The sequence below is a fragment of the Xiphophorus hellerii genome, chromosome 6, assembly GCF_003331165.1.
Source record: "Xiphophorus hellerii strain 12219 chromosome 6, Xiphophorus_hellerii-4.1, whole genome shotgun sequence".
NCBI classification, from domain to species: Eukaryota; Metazoa; Chordata; class Actinopteri; order Cyprinodontiformes; family Poeciliidae; genus Xiphophorus; species Xiphophorus hellerii.
The window spans coordinates 13,611,225-13,630,799 of NC_045677.1; the positions used below are offsets into that span (position 1 = coordinate 13,611,225).

General features: G+C 38.4%; 1 protein-coding gene and 1 long non-coding RNA gene across 16 annotated transcripts in view; both read right to left on the reverse strand.

Moving 5' to 3' along the window:
- Positions 1-14,203, reverse strand: part of mbnl1 (muscleblind-like splicing regulator 1) — a 45,571-nt gene extending 31,368 nt beyond the window's left edge. For 5 of the 15 annotated variants that reach the window (XM_032564827.1, XM_032564823.1, XM_032564819.1 and 2 more), the window contains exon 1: positions 6,097-6,586. The gene's annotated coding sequence lies outside the window, so the exon portion shown is untranslated. Of the gene's footprint in view, positions 1-5,212; positions 5,532-6,096; positions 6,608-11,558; positions 11,679-12,431; positions 12,591-14,093 lie in introns of those variants that run through there. The other 10 variants (XM_032564828.1, XM_032564826.1, XM_032564824.1 and 7 more) reach the window with 7 other exon arrangements.
- A 207-nt stretch (positions 14,204-14,410) lies between these two features.
- LOC116721236 (uncharacterized) lies at positions 14,411-19,559 on the reverse strand. The gene is made up of 5 exons (XR_004339559.1): positions 19,480-19,559; positions 18,201-18,307; positions 17,877-18,125; positions 14,620-16,061; positions 14,411-14,502 (listed from the first exon to the last, which is right to left on the reverse strand). It is a non-coding gene; the product is annotated as an uncharacterized LOC116721236 (long non-coding RNA).
- Positions 19,560-19,575: the final 16 nt, after the last annotated feature.

Here is a 19,575-nt window from a genome sequence, read left to right on the forward strand (position 1 = left end):
AGGATAATGAGCTCTCCTTATGATCCATCATGTCCAGATGTAGGCATTCTTGCCCTATTGATTTCTTCATCTCAGTGGCCTTTCCTGTCTTCTATATAATTCCACTTTAACTGTCTCCTGTGAATCCATATTTTAAAAAAAAAAAAAGTTATTGGCTTGAACCATCAAATTCACATTATGTTTCAGGATGAATTCATACAGGAGCCAAAGCTCCATCCATATATTAATGTGACTGCCGGGTCTAAACTCTCCTCCAGCATCCTCAGCAGCCCTCCCTTAGGCTCCAAGGTCTTGCAGGCTGGTGCAAGGTCAGTCACAAAGGTGGAACATGATGGCGCGAGACAGCAAACAAGAAAGTCCGCGTGCTTTCCCATCGGCCTTTCGAACACGTGGTTCAAATATTGCATGGCGGCGAAAAGAAGAAGTATATCTTCGATATCAGCACATCAGCAGCAGCTAATGTCATGTGACACCAGCAAATGCCTTAACGGCATACGCAGTATCAGAAACAAGTCTGCACATCTTTTGCTTTCTCTTCATAATGGGCTGCACAACATATCGGCTCAACAACAACAGCACTCAGCTTTCACAGAAAGCACAAACTGAGCAAAAAGCCTGCTTGAGATTTGATTGGTGATTATTCACTGAGGTTTTCTCCAGCACAAAAGACTGTTTTGCAACAGAGACGTGTCTCAACTGATTAAGAAGATAAAGCTCTCAAAGTATTGCAAAAGTATGAAGGGGATGTTGAAGTGTTGCTGTTATTTTAACGAAAAAAAGAGGGTGCGGTTGCCAGATTAAACTTCCCCCAAAATTAATAAGGGCTCACATTTTAAATGTAGCAGCACATTAACTTAGTTTGACAGCTTAGGTCATGAAAAATGTAAGTTTCATAAAAATGGTTCAAATTTCCTCTTTTAGTTAAATGAAATTTTTCAATAATCTTCTTAATGGAAAATAACAGACAAGAGGGCAAGGAGCCGCCACTTTAGTCTTCATTCAGACATTAAATAATACAGAATAAATGAATGTATGTTAGTGATCATGCGCACTATGTGCTTGATTTAATTTACTAACAAACTAAAGCTTTAAATCCAGTCTGATTTTTTTTTTTTTTTACCTCGACAGCAAAGAGATAGGCATTGGCGTCTTCCGGTTTGCTGCTCTTCAGTAAAATGGAGTAGTTTCAGCATTCTGACAGAGGTGGAGTCAGGGTGACAGTTTGCTGATGCAGGTCATCACAGAACACAACGCAGTGGGAAATGCAACACCGCTGGCCTTTGTGCTCACACTGCACCATGTGCTCGGAAAAAAAGCATCCTTGCTGACCTTTACATTCACACATACACTTTGGTGCATATATCAGCTCATTTATAGTCAAACATTTGTTCCTGGGAGCCCAATGCAAACCAGTCATGACTATCGAGAAAAAAACACTTTTCCTGAAATGAAACCAAGCAGGTTATTCATATCTATTTTTATTTTTGTAATTAATAATACATGGTTCATGTGTACGGCAATGCCGTTGTGAGTAAAACCACAGGACATCCTGTTGTTTTTATTTCGATATTGACATTCATTCTCATGCTCCTTGTGTTATCGTCATCACTATCAAGTTATTAGGTCTTCTTAACTATTATGTCTACTAAGTTTTTGTCCTTCAATTATATATAATTTGACTCTGAAAGTGCAGCCCCAGCTAGGAATGCCAAACAAACAATGCCTATTGATTCTCTTAGCGCAAACCGCTGGGGACAATGAAATCTCTTGTTTAGCATACATAGACAAAACTAGTCTCACACACACATAGACACACTGACAACATACAGAAATGCAAACCTTAGCAACAAAACACAAACCTCAGTCTGTACTAACAGAGAGTATTCTTCAGATGTGGTGAATATGTAACTGTGTACAACACTGTATCTTTGTGTACATGTGTGATTGGAACCATGTATGGCCTCATGGCACAATAAGTAGCTGAGCTAATGAGTGGATTCTTTATTTTTTATTTTTTTGCTTCAATATTTAGGGCATTTATTAAGATTAACAACATTAATACACACTACACTGAGTAGGCATGAGCTGGTACTAGTATTAAGATACATTAAGGTTAAAAAGTATAATTAAGATTTTTAAAAAGCTAGAATTTTCTACCATACTGTTCTAATAATTTAAATTTAAAAAGCAAAGCAAACAGGGACAACAGTTCCTGTTTAAAGAACTTTAAAACTACCACTACATTTAGAGGAGGATTTACAAATCCGTGCATTAAAATCTAAATAGTGAACACAGGCTGTAGACATTTTTTAAAAGCTGTAATAAGAATTCATTTAGCAGCATTAGAAATAATTGCTCTTTTTCTGTTTTAGATAAAAGCAAATTGTTGGTGAATAGTTGTTGTTCAACTTTAATTTTTTTGTGCAAATAGTGTGACACCATTAAACTCGAGGTTACCATTAGAACCTCATACAGGCGTGTGCCTAGAAATGAGCAAAGGTAAATTCAGTTTATGTAGTTCCTGAAAATATAAACAATGTGTATGAATAACTGTGACCTACAAAAACAGATATCAACAACTGTCTCTAAGAGATTCTGCAGACGTGTGCTAGATGGGTCAGTAGATTTTAATGGAGGCTATATATCGCTCTAAACCTAAATGGTAATGGACCAACAGCTTGCCAAGACAGTTTTTATGTTGTCTGTGCTGTGGTCTGCTCAGTTTGCCATCCCCATGACAGAGTGGCAATATTTTGCAACACTATAAAAAAGGTCATATTTTTAAACGCTGTTGTCATAATTGCCTATCTGCCTTGCCTAAAAAACAAAGTAGAAGATGTTGAAAAACTGCCACTGTGAGAATGAATCCTGTCTCTATCCCGGTCAGTCATGCTCTGCTCAAAGTGCTGTGTTTGAGGGTTATTTAACTGTTTATATGGAGCAGGGAGAGGATAAAGGAAGATGGTTTTGTAGAACTTAAAAATGGAAATCTTTGAGGGGCACTTTTAGAAAGGAAACAACAGGGGTGAGCTTCCAGATAAAGTCACAACTGTAAATATATTCTTGGTTATCAAAGTTTATCAAGTGTAGTTTGACTCATTCTGATGTATTTTGTGAGATAATTGTATTCTTCACAAGTCAATAAAGAAAAAAAACATAGCATTCCTCTATTTAAAATATATTTTTACGAGTACAAACAGACATATAACATTTTATTTTGGTTTATGCTGATGCACTGCCCACAGTAAAAAGTCATGGTCCTAAGTTAACCACATTTCTCAGAGTCTTGGGTATATTAATCTTGTGTATTAGTAATCAAACTAATCTCTAAATTTTGTGTATGTTAGAGTATTGGTATGGTTAAAGTACGCTATTTTGGAAGACTTACATTTTTGTTAGTATTTGTGGTGATAAATGAAATAAATATAAATGTACACAATAAATAGAAGTACATTTTTAAAATGTTAAAGTAGGTTTATTTCTCATTACTGTACATCTGGTATATTCTTTGTTCTTCTTTCACAAGTACAAAAATAATGACTGCTGACATCTGCTGCAGGACTGATAACTGACACAATTAGATATATTAAGTCTCATAAGTTTACGCAGTAAAAATCAGTGAGAGATGAAGAGTAGTGGCTTCTTCAAGGAGTGCTCCACTGCTGAGTTAATTTAATTCAATTTAGTCAATTTGGTGTATTTACAGAAGAGAAATTCACACCAATGTCATCTCAAGGGACTTTTCTTTGCTGTTGAATATACCTGAATTAAGTACCATAATATAAAGATCAGAATAACACTAAAACCAAGTTGAGCTACATAATCTTTTAGACAGCAGCTTTCTGATTGCTGCTGTATTTATTTGCATACATGCATCCATACATGTCTGGAAATAACAGCGTGCCAAGCACATCAAGTTCATCTGAGTTCAGTGTACTTGAAATACACTCAAACTTAACCAGAAAGTCAATTTTCTTTAATGGGCAGATTTGCTATACTTTTACTGAGAGGGATAATTTTGAGTTGGGCTAATTGCATGTTTTAAATATGCATTTATTGACCTATGTTAGAAGATATTTGTAACAGTCTGAAGCAAACACAGTTTAAGCAACATTACAGTTCTAAGTACTGACTTCCCTGAAAAACACTTGCGATGTAAATGAGGGTGAAAGGAAGCTCTCAAATATTTGATCTGTCTATCTCTCCCAAAATTATTAACTGTTGATAAGCAAAGAATTAGATTAGTATCATGTAAGATTAAAGACATAATTATAGGAGTAATACAGAGCTGTGTCCCGCCTCTGACAGCTGTTCCAGTCAATTATTATTATTAGCTTAGCCAGGATTGTGCAAAGTGGAGAGTGACTTACCCAACAAAAGTTGTGGGAAAGTGTCACTCAGATGGGGTTAAAATGTTGTCATAACATCATAGGAACATGTATAGGATTTCTCATGTAATACAGGCTTAACCTGTCAGCGCAGACTCACCCATGCACATAATCTTGTCTGTAGGGCAGATTAAATCATAGGTGACATACATCCTTGGACAACAGTCTGCACCAGAGTTTATATGCATATTTACACTGACAACAGCAGCATGTTGCTCTGACATCACAGCAAGGCAACAACTCGGAGAAGTCTACCTGCAGGAAGGGCTTTTCCACAGTCTCCTCTTTAAAGTACGGTACATTACACTTTAGTCCGCATGTCTACACAAATTCAAATTGCACTGCTACTATTTTAGCAACCATGAATCCAGCTCAGTCACAACAACAACATTCCTCTCCCTTTCCCCAACCACAGACACACCACCAAGAAGAAACCCAGCAGGGCAAACAGGAGGAGGGCAGAGATAGTGAGAAGATCAGACAACGAGAAGGGAGAAAAGGAATGGAGGCCAGAGTTCAATTCTGTGTAAACTGTAAACATCTCCTGCATTACTTATTTTTTTTAACGTACGAGAATTAATGATTTTCTATTGGTCAGAGTGTTCTTGGAATCTGAAAGAGGACATGCAAAGCGAATGGATCAAATACCTAAAATAACTGTAACTGATATGAAACAAACCATTTCCCCACAAATATTAGCACTTTTGCTACTTTTAAACTGACAAGATGAGCTAAAACAAACCCAGCATTTTAAAGAAAGAAAACCACAACACAAGAACCTCAAACAATACTTCAAAGCATTAAAAATGTGTAAATTCACTTACATTCTCTCCCGTTGAAACATCAACTAAATTATCTCCATGTACTTGGACTTCCTATTTGTCCCTCGTTGCCTCTTAAACTTTCTTCCTCCCTATTCGTTACTTGCCTGCTGTCAGACGCATGAAAACACTCAGACAGACCAACCCGCCAACACACACACACGCACACACACCAACAGACAGTCACCCTCTAACACACTCTTCTCCCGCGACCAAAAATGCTTGGCAACATTCTACTGTACTGAAATATAGCTCTCACCAAAAAAGGTAGCAGTAGCCTCCCATGTCACACGTAATTTACATATGCTGGGGCGGGAGTTTGGCTCACACAGCATGCATGTTAAAAACACACAAAGATATGAAGCCATGCTTTCCACCTTTGGGCTGACGCAGCAAGAAAGGGATGGAGGGGGGCAATGCTTTGGAGATCGTTACCATTCTCAATGTTTACCATGCCCTGCAGGATTCCAACATGTCCAACGTTGAGTCAGATGGAGGGAATGGAAGCTGAGTGGGCGATCTATTGATCCTCTCCACTGCTTCCTGGAAAAACCACGGCCCTCCAAAGTCTCTCACACACACACATACGCCAGCATATTTTCTCGCAAAGCAGCGCTACCCTCAGGAAGAAGTTGTTGTGTGACTGTTTGATTTGAGCCAAGAATGTGTCTTTCAGTGAGTGTGTGCTCATTTCTATAAAACAAGCTACAACAAATGGAAGTCCACTCGCAGCAGAAGACTGTAAAGGCAATGAATCTCTATCTCTCTACATATGCGCCCCACTGCATGGAGACTTACTTTGCAAAGTGGAGCCTGAAGCTCGCACACGAGGAAAGATCTCGATAAACCAACAAGACAGGGTGGAGGGTGGTGAACCCAGCTCTTACCTCTCACATTGCTCTCCAGTTCTGTGTGCGTGAGCTTCCGTGTGTCGACTGGCTCTGTGTGTTTATGCGCGCATTCAGACAGGCCGCGACAGCAGACCCTTAGGCACCGGCTGGACCATTCTCAGGCAGGCAGGCGGGCAGGGGGAAGGCAGGCAGAACGCAGCAAGGCAGAGCGACTGGCAGAGGAGAGGCAAGCGAGGGAGTGAGTGAATCAGCAGCGAATGAGTGAAGGAGCAGTGCAGAACCGAGCACCAGAGTGAGAGAGGGAGAGAGAGAAAACGAGAGCGAGAGAGGAGGAGTGTGTGTCTGATTGCACGCGCGCGCCGGCGTGTGCGTGTTTGTGTGTGTGAATGTGTTGCAGTGTATCCCCTCCCCAGGCTCTCTTCGAGCGTCTGAGCCGGGCTGTGCCGAGCTGTGCTGAGACGGGTTGGGTTGTGTCTTTACTGATCCCCCAGCCTCTGGATCGTCTGTCTGCTGCAGGGAAGTGCTGCTCGCTGGGCGGCAGTAGCAACAGCTGTGGAGGAGGAGGAGGAGGAAAAGAAGAGACGAGGAGGAGGGAGCTCTAACTGCACTGAGCATACAGATCCTGCAGTTCCCTCTCCCTCTGTCTAACCTATGCTCAAAGCCAGCCACGCCCCCACCCCCCCACCCTCCTTAAAACAACACCAGGAAGTACTGGCTCACTTACAGCAGCATTGCCCTTGCCTTTCCAGTGAAACTGGGGAAGGAGAGAGGAAACGGGCAAGAAAAAAAAGAATGAGAGAATAATTTAAATAAAGAAACATGATAAACATAAAAAAAAAAAAAAAAGATCGCGGACAATGAGATGGGGGTATCCAAAAGCAATACATCACGACCACGAGGTTAGACTATCAGTAAAGTATGTGAAAGTTGGGTAGAAAATGGAAGCTGGGTGGAATGAAAAGAATAGGGGGTGTGGAGGAAACAAGTATGGAAAGATTTACAGGGAGTGTGTGACAGAATAGGTCTGGCTTCTGTCCCGCTCCCCTCTTTCTCCTTCGAGCTGCTTTTCTGCTGTGGCATGCAACCCTCAGCTCAGTCTCACATTGCGACAGCATCACACGGTACACCAGTCATACCCAACTTGCACTGTAGTAATATTCTAGATATACTACCAGTGGTATATTTAAGGTAACATCGAGGAGAAAAAGTAAGTAGAAGAAGTTTGTTGCATTTCAGAAACTTAATAAAGAACAAAGTAAAAGTGGGAAAACATATACAGCTAAAAAGTCTCCTGGCTGTTGACACAAGGCTTCTGTGCATCAACCTTTGCATTCGGGGAAGAGCTGTTGTGTCGGGGGGAGCCTCTAAAAATTGAATTCAGCTATGATGCTGCAATATCCGGTAGCTTAGGAGATAGAGGCCCTGGCATCAAAAGGGATCCTTCCAGATTTTAAGCTGCGAGCAGAGCTTTGTTACTGATACTCTTTTCATTCATACTCTTGTGAAATCTCATTTTCCTTGATTGTGATCAGAGGAAAATAACTTTTATATAGTTTTGTTTGAAATATTAAAACGGCTTTACTAAATATTTTCTTTAACAAAGAAAGGAAATTCTATGTTGGTCCTAAAAATGAGCTAGCTGAGAAAACACATGCAGCCGAAATATTTTAGGAAATATTTCAGAATTTGAGAAAGTGATGTTCCAGAAAAAGCAGATATTACGCAGTTAACATTTTACTTTCAGTATATATTTCCTCATAGTATCTTCATTTAGTAAAAATTTAGAACAGTTTGGGCAGAAAGCTGGAGCTAACTGCTTCGTATCTCAGCTGATATTGCTGAGATGAAAACAACTTTTATTGTTTTGTGTTTCTTTTCAGACCTTTTTAGACGGTGAAAACATCCCGAGATATGAAGGCTCAGATTTAAACCAACTAATCAAACCGTTGATGGTCCAAGACCAAAACAGACTTGTTCTGTCTTAAAATAACTCCAACGTCAATAACATCAAAATGCTTTTATGGAAACACCGTTTTAAGAGCCTTTAAACAGGTAAGGGTATTTGAGGACCAGGTTTGGTCATGGGTTATTCTTCATACATATTTCACACAAAATTATCTCTGGTGTTGCACCACCTATTACCTCCATTTCCCCTTAACATTATCATCAGTCTCTAAAGATTTAAACCATGGACCTCAATGTCTGGTCTTTGAGGATGGGTGTCCAGCAACTTTTAGATGTGTCTGGTACAACCCACCTGAACCAAAGGGCTGAACTAATTCCAGCTTTTAATCTCCTGCATGACATTGTGTTCTACGGAGTCCTTCTAACAATCTAATTGTTTAATTCTGGAAAGTTAAAGCAGAGACACATCTAAAAGCTGAATGAATGCACTCCTCAAGGTCCAATGTATCAAACATCTGGTTTTGAGGTCCACAAAACAGCCTTCGCTGTCAAGTAGCTGTGACAGTTTGGAGGTAGGAAATGTGGTCTTAAACTGGTAGTTTGTGCCTTTAGGCCTCAAGGCCTCAGGGAACAACTACTACCCAAAAATCAAGAAGCCAATAGAGTTATCAGACACAAGCTGGATATTAACTGTTTATACCCTTCAGAAAGGATTTTCAATCAACGTGGAAAAGATTATGTTGTCTTCCATCTCAACAACATGGAAACATTGTTGAAAGGTGAAAGGGTGTTTACTCAAAGATGTCTACTGATATCCAAATGTGCTTTAACGATTTTCAGGGAGTTGAATATATAGACAAGCCAACATATTTATTTAGACTGATTCGTAGCGGGTCTGTCAGATAAAAAAACACTTCATATGTTATGTCTTTGGACTAAGTAAAGACGAGTATTAGCTAGCCTTTAAAAGTAATTTAACAAAAAGATGTCTGTGGACATCCGGTCTTGAGAGGATAACCTTTTAATAGGTTCTGAACAAGCACCTTTTGTTTGAAGTGCTTCCTCAGTTCTAACTGAAAGGTGAAGGCATTTCCTTTGAAGACATTACATTTTGTACACCCAAACTCTATGGTAATTCTCACTCTTTTTTCCTAGAAAATGGTATAATGTTATATGTATATTACTTTAGATGTGAGTAACATACAACTGCACAGCCCTGGTATTTCTTAGTATGTCTTGTAAAGATACTCAAATGTTTGAGTTTGTCCTTCTTTAACTAGTCTGAGCAAACTAGATCCAATGTTGCATCTCTCCACACATGGTGATAAGTCATCGCGAATTTACACATCAGTCTCTTAAATCCTTGGTGCTAATTTGTAGTTAAGTCAGCAGCAGGGGCCAATGTCTTATAGTTCACTATACCCAATAGTGAATTATGTTGATGCAGTGAGAAAGCACAAAACACTTTGTTATGCAAAATATAACAAGCGAGTGAATTTTATGTGCCTCTGGAAAGAACTACTTCCTATTATGGAGCAATCCAGTTGGAATGCTGTTTTAAATTATCGGAACATTAGCTTTGGAAGGAAGGCAAGTTTTTCTTGACCCATAATTTGAAACAGTGACTGATTTTCTTACACATACTAGCATTAGCTCTAAAGATCTGAAGTCCCTGTGAAACTCAAACACTGACGTGGAATTTCCCCTTTTCTGCTGCAGCTGACAGTGTGCTACTGCCTCTCTCTGTTCTGCCCTCTGCATCTTTCTTTCACTCATCCACCTTGCTATCTTATTCATATATTTATGAACTATGCATCATACTGCCATTGGTAGCTCATATCACAATAGCTTAAATCCAAACATGGAAAAAAGCTTTGTCTTAAAAATCCATGCAGCCTCAATGTCTGCTTTATACACAGTTTTATTTCCCTACCGATCTAAACATAGATCTGACAACTGAAACACATTTTGCATTCACGAAACATTTGCACATTTAGTCGGATGCGCAACATTTTCAGGTTTCGTTCTGCAAAAGTTTGAGTCAAGTCTAAAAAAAATGTCTGAACTTTGCTAATTTCTACATATTTCTCCAAATGACATTAACCAAATGGTTTAATCTTTTTTCCATATGTCTTGTCTTATAGACAGAAGGGTGTTGTAACTGCTCCTCTCTGTGGAGTTCAGTGAGAGCAGCATGAATAAACACAATGAGTCTGAGAAAACTGTTCACACACAAGCGATGATAACCAACCGAAAACAGGAAGAAGTGAGTAAGTGGTAAACTAAAAGGGGAATTCCGCCAGCAAGAAAAGTGAAATAGCCAACTACTCAGCCCCTAAACACATAAATGTTGTTAGATTTAGCAAATCGCGAAAATTAACTCCACCAACGTCAGCTCCAAGGTGAAATTGTCTCTGCTTTGCTGAGTCCAAATATTTGATTTAGGATTTGTATCTTTTAAAAATATCATTTCAGGCTTATAGTTATCAAAAAGTAAAACTAAGAGAGGATTCTTGAGCAAATTTCATAAAGAAGCTTTACAAATCTTGATGGTCCATTGAAGTCATAATTTAATCTTGGCAGCAACAGGTTTTCATGCGTGACTCATTTGTCTCGGTCAAATAAAAAAGTCCTCACATCAAGTTTTACCTCCACATGTCCTCTCATATTTTACCTCATCCCTAATGAACACAACTTTCCATCTTATGTGCTTTCATATCATCTCACGGCTGAGCTATTTGTCAGTCCTCTGTAAATGACTTTGGTTGGCAGATGTGAACTCTCACTGGCCCGAGGAGACATCCCAGAGCTTCTGTGAGCCAAACTCTGAAGGCTCATCCATCATAAGGTCTCCAAGTACACATTACAATCACATTACAGACCATCACAACAACTGGAAGAGCACAATGATTTAGAATCAAATGAAAACAGCTTAGGGTTGAATTTAAAACGGTCCCGTTTACAGGCTGCAAAATGACAGCAAAATATATTTCCCAGAGACCAAAGCAAAAGTGCTCTCTCTTTGTTTATAACAAGTTAAAAGTTAAACAAATGCGCTTCTTCTTGTAGAATTGCGGTAGCATGTGCCTGTTGCATACTTTGTGGTTTTCTCTAAAGTTTTTTTTTTTCCATTTTGACACAGTGGTGTCAAAATGCAGGTGCAGTTCAAACTGTCAGATCTGAAATACCAACTAAGGAAATAGCAGTCTGCTTTGTCCCCATCTAACACCAAAGTATTTAAGAGCAGATACTGTTTGAGCTTTGAGCTTATCTTGGAGATAAAATAAAACTAAATGGAAACACCTTTGCGTAGGATTTCATTGGAACTTTATCTCATTTTCTGTTTGAATGCAGTCAGCAGATAAAATATATAACCATTATACGCTCCTTACACACAAATTCTACTTACAGTGGTGGAAAGAATTTGAGAAATAGCTAAATTAGTTGACATTAGATTTGTATTGTAAGTCTTGTAGAAAGTAACTATAGCACAACAACAAACACAAAACAATAAATACTCTTAGAAATAGTTGCACACCGAGTCAGTATACAGATATAAATCCTTCAGATAGATTTATAGACAGAAGTTTTACCTGCTTGTCTGTCTATCGCTGACGTGCCACTGGGACAGACCAAGTCGCTTCAATGCAGGTCATGCTGGTGCAGTGCATTGTGGGACGAACTGACATCTTCATTCCTTCCTTCCTCTACTTCTCTCACTCTAACTCTCTCACATTCTCATAATAGTACCGTCTGCTTGGCAACGGCCATACCGCAAATGTGGTCAGGTTTACTGCAAGCCATCACTGCGGAACATCAAGTCTCCATGACAACAGCTCCTTTATCTCATTTGCATCTTCTGCTTGCATTATGAACTCATGCCAAATATGGTCACCTTGTTATTTTTGCCCGCCTCTCTCAGGATCCCCTTTTTTTTATAACTTCCTCTTTCCCTCCATTTGCACAACTGTGCATGCACTCTTCGCATTTAACATGCGTACTCTGAAGATCTAACAGAAGCACCTGCTACAAGCAAGTACAGCTTTCGATTAAAGTGTGCAAAGTACAATCATGCGACTTCTATAGTCGCCAGGTTACGAGTTATGTCCTTTTCTTCAACACATTTATGCTGCATTAACTTATACCAGTGGATTTCACAAACAACTTCATCACTGTGTCAACAAAAAAGTTAATATTTTTAATAATTTAAGAATACATTTTTACAGCTACATTCATATATTTTGAGGTCTGTGACTAATAAAAAGTAGTCTGTCTATGCATGCTTAGAAATGGTTCTAAGAGCGCATTAAAAGAGGAAGAGTATGTGACATTAGGTCAGTTTGCAGCTTGAGAGATAAGCTGTAAAGCTAAATGATACATTAGGACACGGAGGGCTTGTAGGGTGTCGCTGAGTCACACACACAAACATCCACATACACACACGCACTCTACTGGGCTTCACTTACCCCTTCGGTTCTTCGTCTGCGTAGACCAGTGCTGCATTTCCTCCACTCCTTTTCCTCCCAGAAGGACTACGTCTATCAAACCTTCACTGGAATGTTGAACCAGGCCTCTGGGGCCCACACACGCAGCAACACTCAGCAGCACTCAGCACCTGTCTCCAACTGCCAGCGCAGAGAAAGAGACACGGTCAATCACACAGGACAGCACAGCAAAGTGGGAAAAATAAGTGAGAGAGTAGGAGGTGGGAAGCAAGCAGTTCATCAGCAAAATACTCTTCTAGATAAGGAACAAAAGAAAAATAATTACTTTTACATTAAGCCGTCTTTAAATAAACTGGGCTGCTTCTTTGCAAAAATGATACACAAAAGTACTGCCTAATATCTATTCTAAATGTCAAACAAATAAAAAGTAAATTGAATCTGCTGTCTTAAAGCAAACAGAACTGGAATTGAACGGGAGTGGAATTTTGGACTTTCAACAAGTCTAGTTTAACCATTTATACAATTTCTAGTAGCCTTCCAAGATCATTTTTCAATAATTCTAAGTATTAAAACCATTGGAGACATTTTCAGTGGTCTGCTAACACAAAAATTTAAGTGTTTGGTAATAATGGCTATCAGGAGATTATTTGGAGGAAAAGGTGAAAGCTGGCAGGCCTGAGGACGTCATCTGTTAATTTTAGGGGTGTTTGCATCATTTTGAGAGGGTGTGATAGTACAGGAAGGACTTGTGCCCTGCACAAAATATATGGCATCATAAAAAAGCATTATGTGGAAAGATTGAAGCTACATTTTAAAACATTAGCCAGGAAGTTACAGCTTGGGCACAAATTGATCTTCCAAACAGACAATGAGACAAAGCACAGCACTGAATTAGTTAGTTGAGAAGTGGCTTAAAGATGACAAAGTAAATTTTTTTGAATAGTCATCTCAAAGCCCAGAGCTTAGTCTCATGGAATATTAGTAGATAGCACAAAAGGAGCTAGGGAACAATAAAGCTGACTCAGTTACACAGGTTCTGAGTGAAGGAATGGGCCAAAACTCCAGAAAACTGTGCTGAGAAGCTTGTGGAGGGATACAAAAAATGTTTTGACACAAATAATATTAAAAAAGTAATTCATCAATTCTACAGATATAGTTCTAAAATGAAAACAAAATCTCTAAAATATATAAAGACTTAGCTCCTATTATTCCTTCAGTAAATATAAATACTTTTGGTAATGCTAACTAACCTAAAACAGGAAAAGTACGGTCTGATTTATTTTTCTTTTCCTACAGTATATTTTAAAAATAAATTAATTAATTGTAAGACGGTACATAATACTTTAATTTGAAAGAAAAAGGTATTGCTTGATAAAATAATTTTCTTTTACAATAACAATGTGCAAATTGTAACTAATAATTAAAGTTTTCATGAAGTAAAAAACTACAAAAACACTTCTTGATTTTTGAAATATGAACATTAATTAGATCAGCTTCCAATTAAAAAATAACATTTTTAAACCTAAAAGGTCAACATGGTAAAATATATAAAAAGATTTGCTTCTTTGATAACAGTACTATGTATTTAATGTTTGTAGTTTGAACTATATACACCAACAATGACAAATCAACTGTAAATTACAAAACCTTTCTTAGTTTTAAACATATATTCCTTTAACTTACCGCAGAGCCCCTGGCAGCAGCAGTCTCGCCCACTCTCTGAAAGGCTGCTGTGACTTCAGGGTTGGAAGTCAGTAAAATTGGGCCTAATTTAGCCTCCCCAGCATTGCAAGCTGCCATCAAAGACAGACAGAGAGAGAGAGAGAGAGAGAGAGAGAGACCCTTCCCTTTTAAAACCTCTTTGGAAACTTTGGTCCACAAGAGGTACCACTACATTCTTATCTTAATGTGAAGAGATACAATTGTTTGAGAATGTGCAATTTCTACAACTGCCTTTATCTAAAAGTTATAAACTGAAGCAAATTGAAAGTAAAATTCAACAAGTTTATTTACGAGTGCCTTATCTTTCCCCAACTGTCACCAGATATGTAGGCAGATTTGCAAATGGATCCCAAGCCAGAATCAGAGCAACCTGTAATAAAATCACACCGGTAATTAGGTGAGAAGAGGCAACCTATCTAGAGTATATGCTTTCACCCTCCACTTAGCCAGGCCCTGACACTGTCATATAATCTTTAATAACACCAACCTTCACTGTAACTAGACGCTGCAGGCATAGAAGTCATCTGGCTGAAGTTCATGTGACAAAGAGATGTACAGAGGGTGAAAGTAGAGCTGTAACTCCACATCATATAACCCACTGATGCAAAACCTAGTACTTTTATTTGCGCTTAAAATGTTTCAATTATCTACTTATTATAAACGTCTGCACTGCCAATGCGTAGGAAAGGAGGAATCATAGTTAATGACTCTGACACACCAAGCATTTCCTTTAGAAACAAACAACAGATGAGCACAATCTGTTTGTTGATGTATGTCTGACAACACATGGTAGTACAAAAAGGGCAAGGCATTACTGCTAGTCAGTGCAGTTATGAAAAAAATAGACACATCACTCCATTAACTGTGGCATTCTATGTATTCAAAATAAAAGGATTAGATGAGGATTACTCTTTGAGCCTCAATTCCCCTCAGATCGTGGAGGGTTTTTTTTCTCGTGATATGGCCACACATGTATTATTGAAGACAGTGATCACGAGTCATGGTATGGAATACAAAACAGGATTAGCCACACCACAGTGGTGAAGTATCTCACAATGCGTAGCAGGCCGAAAAATGCATGTTTGTAATTTTGCTTCATTTGTATAAAACACCAAAAGCAGAAGAGTGTTTCAAATTAATCCCATTAGTCTGTCAGAGGTCCCTGTGCAACCAACATGCATAATACGGAAGCAGAAGCAAATGCAAAATCCAGAGACTGTTGTTAGACAGGAAGATATGCATACTTCTACACTCAAGTCATCTACTTGCATTACTGTTCAGATTGGAATTTAGATTTTTTTTACATGATTATGTTGTGCCTTTCCATTAATTCATCTTTAAGAGTTACACCTGACTGGCTGATACACATAATAAAAAATACTGTATATTTTGGAAAGAAATCCTACACCATGAGCCAAGGAATGGGCACAAAATTCCTCAGCTGAATCAAGAACCTTCCTGCTGTGACCTGACAGCACTGTTCGACTCTATGGGACCAAATTAGTTTCTAAAAAGATGTCTCTGCTAGCTTCTTAGCATCGGTCATTTTTAGTGCTTAAAGTCACACTTTAAAATAAAGTGTGAAGAACAATGAAGAACAATCTCACAATGCCATAAACTGCTAATGAGGTTATTCGACACTAAGAAGTTTTGTTGAAATGGGCTGATAGTAAGTAACTAAAACAGTATTTGAAAATCACTTAAAAACATCTTCCTCACTTAGTAACCTAGCAACCAGTCATTTCAACGTGGAAGCCATTGTGATTCTTAAAATTTCCCCACATAATTATATCCCTCCTCAGCCAATCACATGAGGCCTTGAGCCATAAATAACAGTCTGCTCCCCTACAGAGCTGTGCAAGTCTGTGCCATAAAGTCAACAAACACTTTCTCCAGTAGCGGGTCCTGCACAGCACGGGATTGGTCTAGCTGAAATTAAGATAAACACAAGAGGAAGAGGGTGGTAGGGAGGCAGAGAGAGGGAGAGGAGAGAGAAAGATGGGCATGAATGCAAAGAATGGCAAGAGTGGAGTGATGGAAAAAAAAGAGGAAAAGATAAACAAATGTAGCCTATGATTATAGTGTCGCTGTGTAGGTTGTTAAATGGGACTCTGGTTATGAGCTGTATCATTACAGACTGTGCAAACAGTTGGTAAAATAAACCCCTTCTCTTTGAAACACTGGCTTGCTACAAGATCAATTCACACAGCTTAAACTAAATTATTGAACTATTTACCAAAAAACTACAAAAATAGCACAATAGCAGAACCTCTCGTCTGTATGCGCTGTACTTTCAGGCCAAGTGCAGCACTAACCGCAGTGCTGTTAAACAACTTAGTCTCTTGAGCATTATATTTAGATTTTATGACCAATACTAAACTGTGACCCATTAGGATAATTTAAGATTTGAACTCAGTATGGTAACAAGTCATAACTCCAATTATAATCAAGTCATTTCACCTCACATGGCTGGAAGAGGACATTGTTCCATTTGCTCACTATGGGTGATGATGGCTAGGACTGGGAATGTTGTTAATGTGTTGCAAAATACCAAAACATTTGTGTTTATTTAGAGGTCAGACGGTTTATCAGACCTCCTCGTTCCACATCTTCACTTAGAGTCTGTGTGGCAAAATGGTGACACAGTTGCACAATGTTAAAGCCTCTTTTTTAGATAAGTTATTTTCAAATTGCCACAAAGCCTTTTGAAACAAACAGTTAAAATATGTGGTCACACACTTCCTGAGACTGATGAACATACGTGTCATTAGTAAAAAAAAAAAAAAAAAAAGTAGCAATGTCTATTTTTTTTGGCAGCTCTTATACAGGGAACTGGTTCTTTCAAGGCCCAGTCACACTTAATTGTGCATGCTTATAATACGGTATGTGTAAGTGTTTTAGCACACGCAGAAGAACATTTTTGCAGAATGGTAAGAGCTTTATGCATTATTTTTTAAACTTTACCAGTATTGTTTTATGACCCCCAATGACTTCTGGAGAAAGGCACCAGCAGCTTTTTTATAGCCTGCGGGTATTAAAAATGGGTGGATGGATGTTACAGTGTCTTGCAGAAATAGCGATTCAACTAAACATTTTTCATCAACTGTCAAATCCAAAAAAACTTTAATGTGTTTTCAATTTGCTTTGACGTTGTAGAACAATACAGAGTAGTGCGCGATTTTAAAATGGAAAGAAAATGATTTTTTAAATTAATTTTTGCTCGTTTACTCTGATACTCTGAAAACAAGAAAGCTAATTGGCTTTTCAACTCACCTAATAAGCAAAGCAAGGATACCTGCGTGTAATTTAAAATTACTATGAAAACAGTGGGTTGGCAGAGGTTTCAGAAGTTTGTCAGAGCTCAATAACAAAGACTAAGCAACACATACTCAGCAAAAAATTTGGAAAGAACCATTGATAAACGGCGGAATACAAATGTATGTCCTCCTTTCAGATTTTGACTTCTATTAAACATATGACAACCTATGCAGCTTTCTCACTAATGCACAACCTTGTTTTGGTCTATTCCATAAAATTATATATGGCACGATGCAGGTTGTAGTTAAAAAAATTAAGAAAAAGTTCAAGGGGTAACAATACTTTAGGAATGGATTTTATTTTCCAATTTATTCTCGTAAACCTAAAGGGCAAATCTACATCTTTAAAGGTGAGACACCTGGATGTGACACAACATGCAGATCCACCTAACCTCTTTCTCAGTTGCTAGCAAATTTTCTTACATACCTCCCAATTGGGATTCTGCTAGCCTATATTCCTCTCTTCAAGGTTGGCGGTGATGGCAAATTAAATTACTTGTCCTGTTTTGCAGTGCTGGCACCAGGTCAACAGCATATCGGCTAAAATGATGAGCGCAGGATTCTGAAGACTGATGCATTTGTCCTGACCTGTTGGTGTCATGTTTGCAAAGCAGGTAGCAGCAAGGAAAGAAGCTGAAATCAGAAGCAACGTCTTAAATTCTGCCTCTCTAATCACCTGAAAAAAAGAGGAAAAATCAATGTGTCTCTGCTTTCAGATGTGCAACTTTATACTTTTATCTTTTGGGCTTACCCTGCTGATGGAAAACGTGTCATGTGCTTGCACTTGCAGAGAAGCTTGACTGCATTAGATATAATTGTATTAACCTCTCAGTACAGCACACACCACCTGCTGGAGATCTAAGATATGACATGGGATGAAAAATAAATACACTATTTTTTTTACAAACACATTTTTTATGTATTGAGTACTGCTCTTTGTGCTGAAAAAAAAATCTCTTGCATTTGATTTCTGACTATGTTAAGCAAAGTTAGCTGGGTTTTCATTTCTTCAGCCACAATGCTTATCTGTTCTGTAGGCTGTCTGAATGTCAACAGCAGCATGTGGAGTTTATCTATGATTTGCAGAGAGGGCTGCTATCGGCGGACAAACATCTTACACACTACTCCGTGGAATGGGAGGAACCTGTAGTGTGTTAGGTGCTGTTCAACACAACACAAATAAGCAAGCAACTTGATATTATGATTCTTTTGGCACTCGAATGGGTGAGCAAGAGTTCTGTTTATAGTCACAACATAAGTTCAAAATGGTGAAGATATCACTGTGGCATAAACTGTACCACTAAATTTCATATACAAACGTCTTTTTGTCATGACAAAAGATCCCTATTTGTCTAGTTGTGTAATTTACCTAACAACTAGAGTTTAAAGTGTCTTTTTATACAAATATGTTTGCTAACCTTCAAAGGTTAGCAAACACATTTGCTAACATCACGTTACTAAAAGCTTTAGATATACAGCATGTTTTAATTTTATTATTCATTGGTCTCTCACAGGGTCACCTCCACATATGGGTAGAATGAAAGGCAGCAGTCTCAGCTGGCAGAGAGCAGAAGATTTCAGCCAAGCAGATCTGTGAAAAAGTGATGTTCTGCTTGTTAGTAGATAAAAACACAGACATGAGGCTGGAACTACTGGACACTAGAGTGCAGCAGAGGAACTGAAAAACAATGGCGGATAGGCTAAAAAATGTGATTATATTTTTATTGTTTTCAAGAGTTTTGGATAACTGTTGGTCTGAAAGTATTGTCTATCATTTAAATAATGACAGATAACATGCACTTGGTTAATTTAGTCTGATTCATCTTGATAGATGTGAATCATTTTATAAAGACTAAAAAAGATCTTGATGTTAATTAGCTACTTGTAGCTTATAGCCAAATAAAAATAATGATTTACATCCAGCAGCATAAAACATTATGTTGCAACGACAAAATGGAGCATTTTTCTGGTCATGCTACTTCTGAGTAAATTGAGTTTTACTGTAAACCAGGAAAACGTTTAATACTTACAACGATAAACCTCAAAAACCAAGCGGGCGCGGGAGTCGTTCAAACTATTAAAGTCAACCTGTGGCACGCACCTGTCGTTGTTGTGACTCTACAACT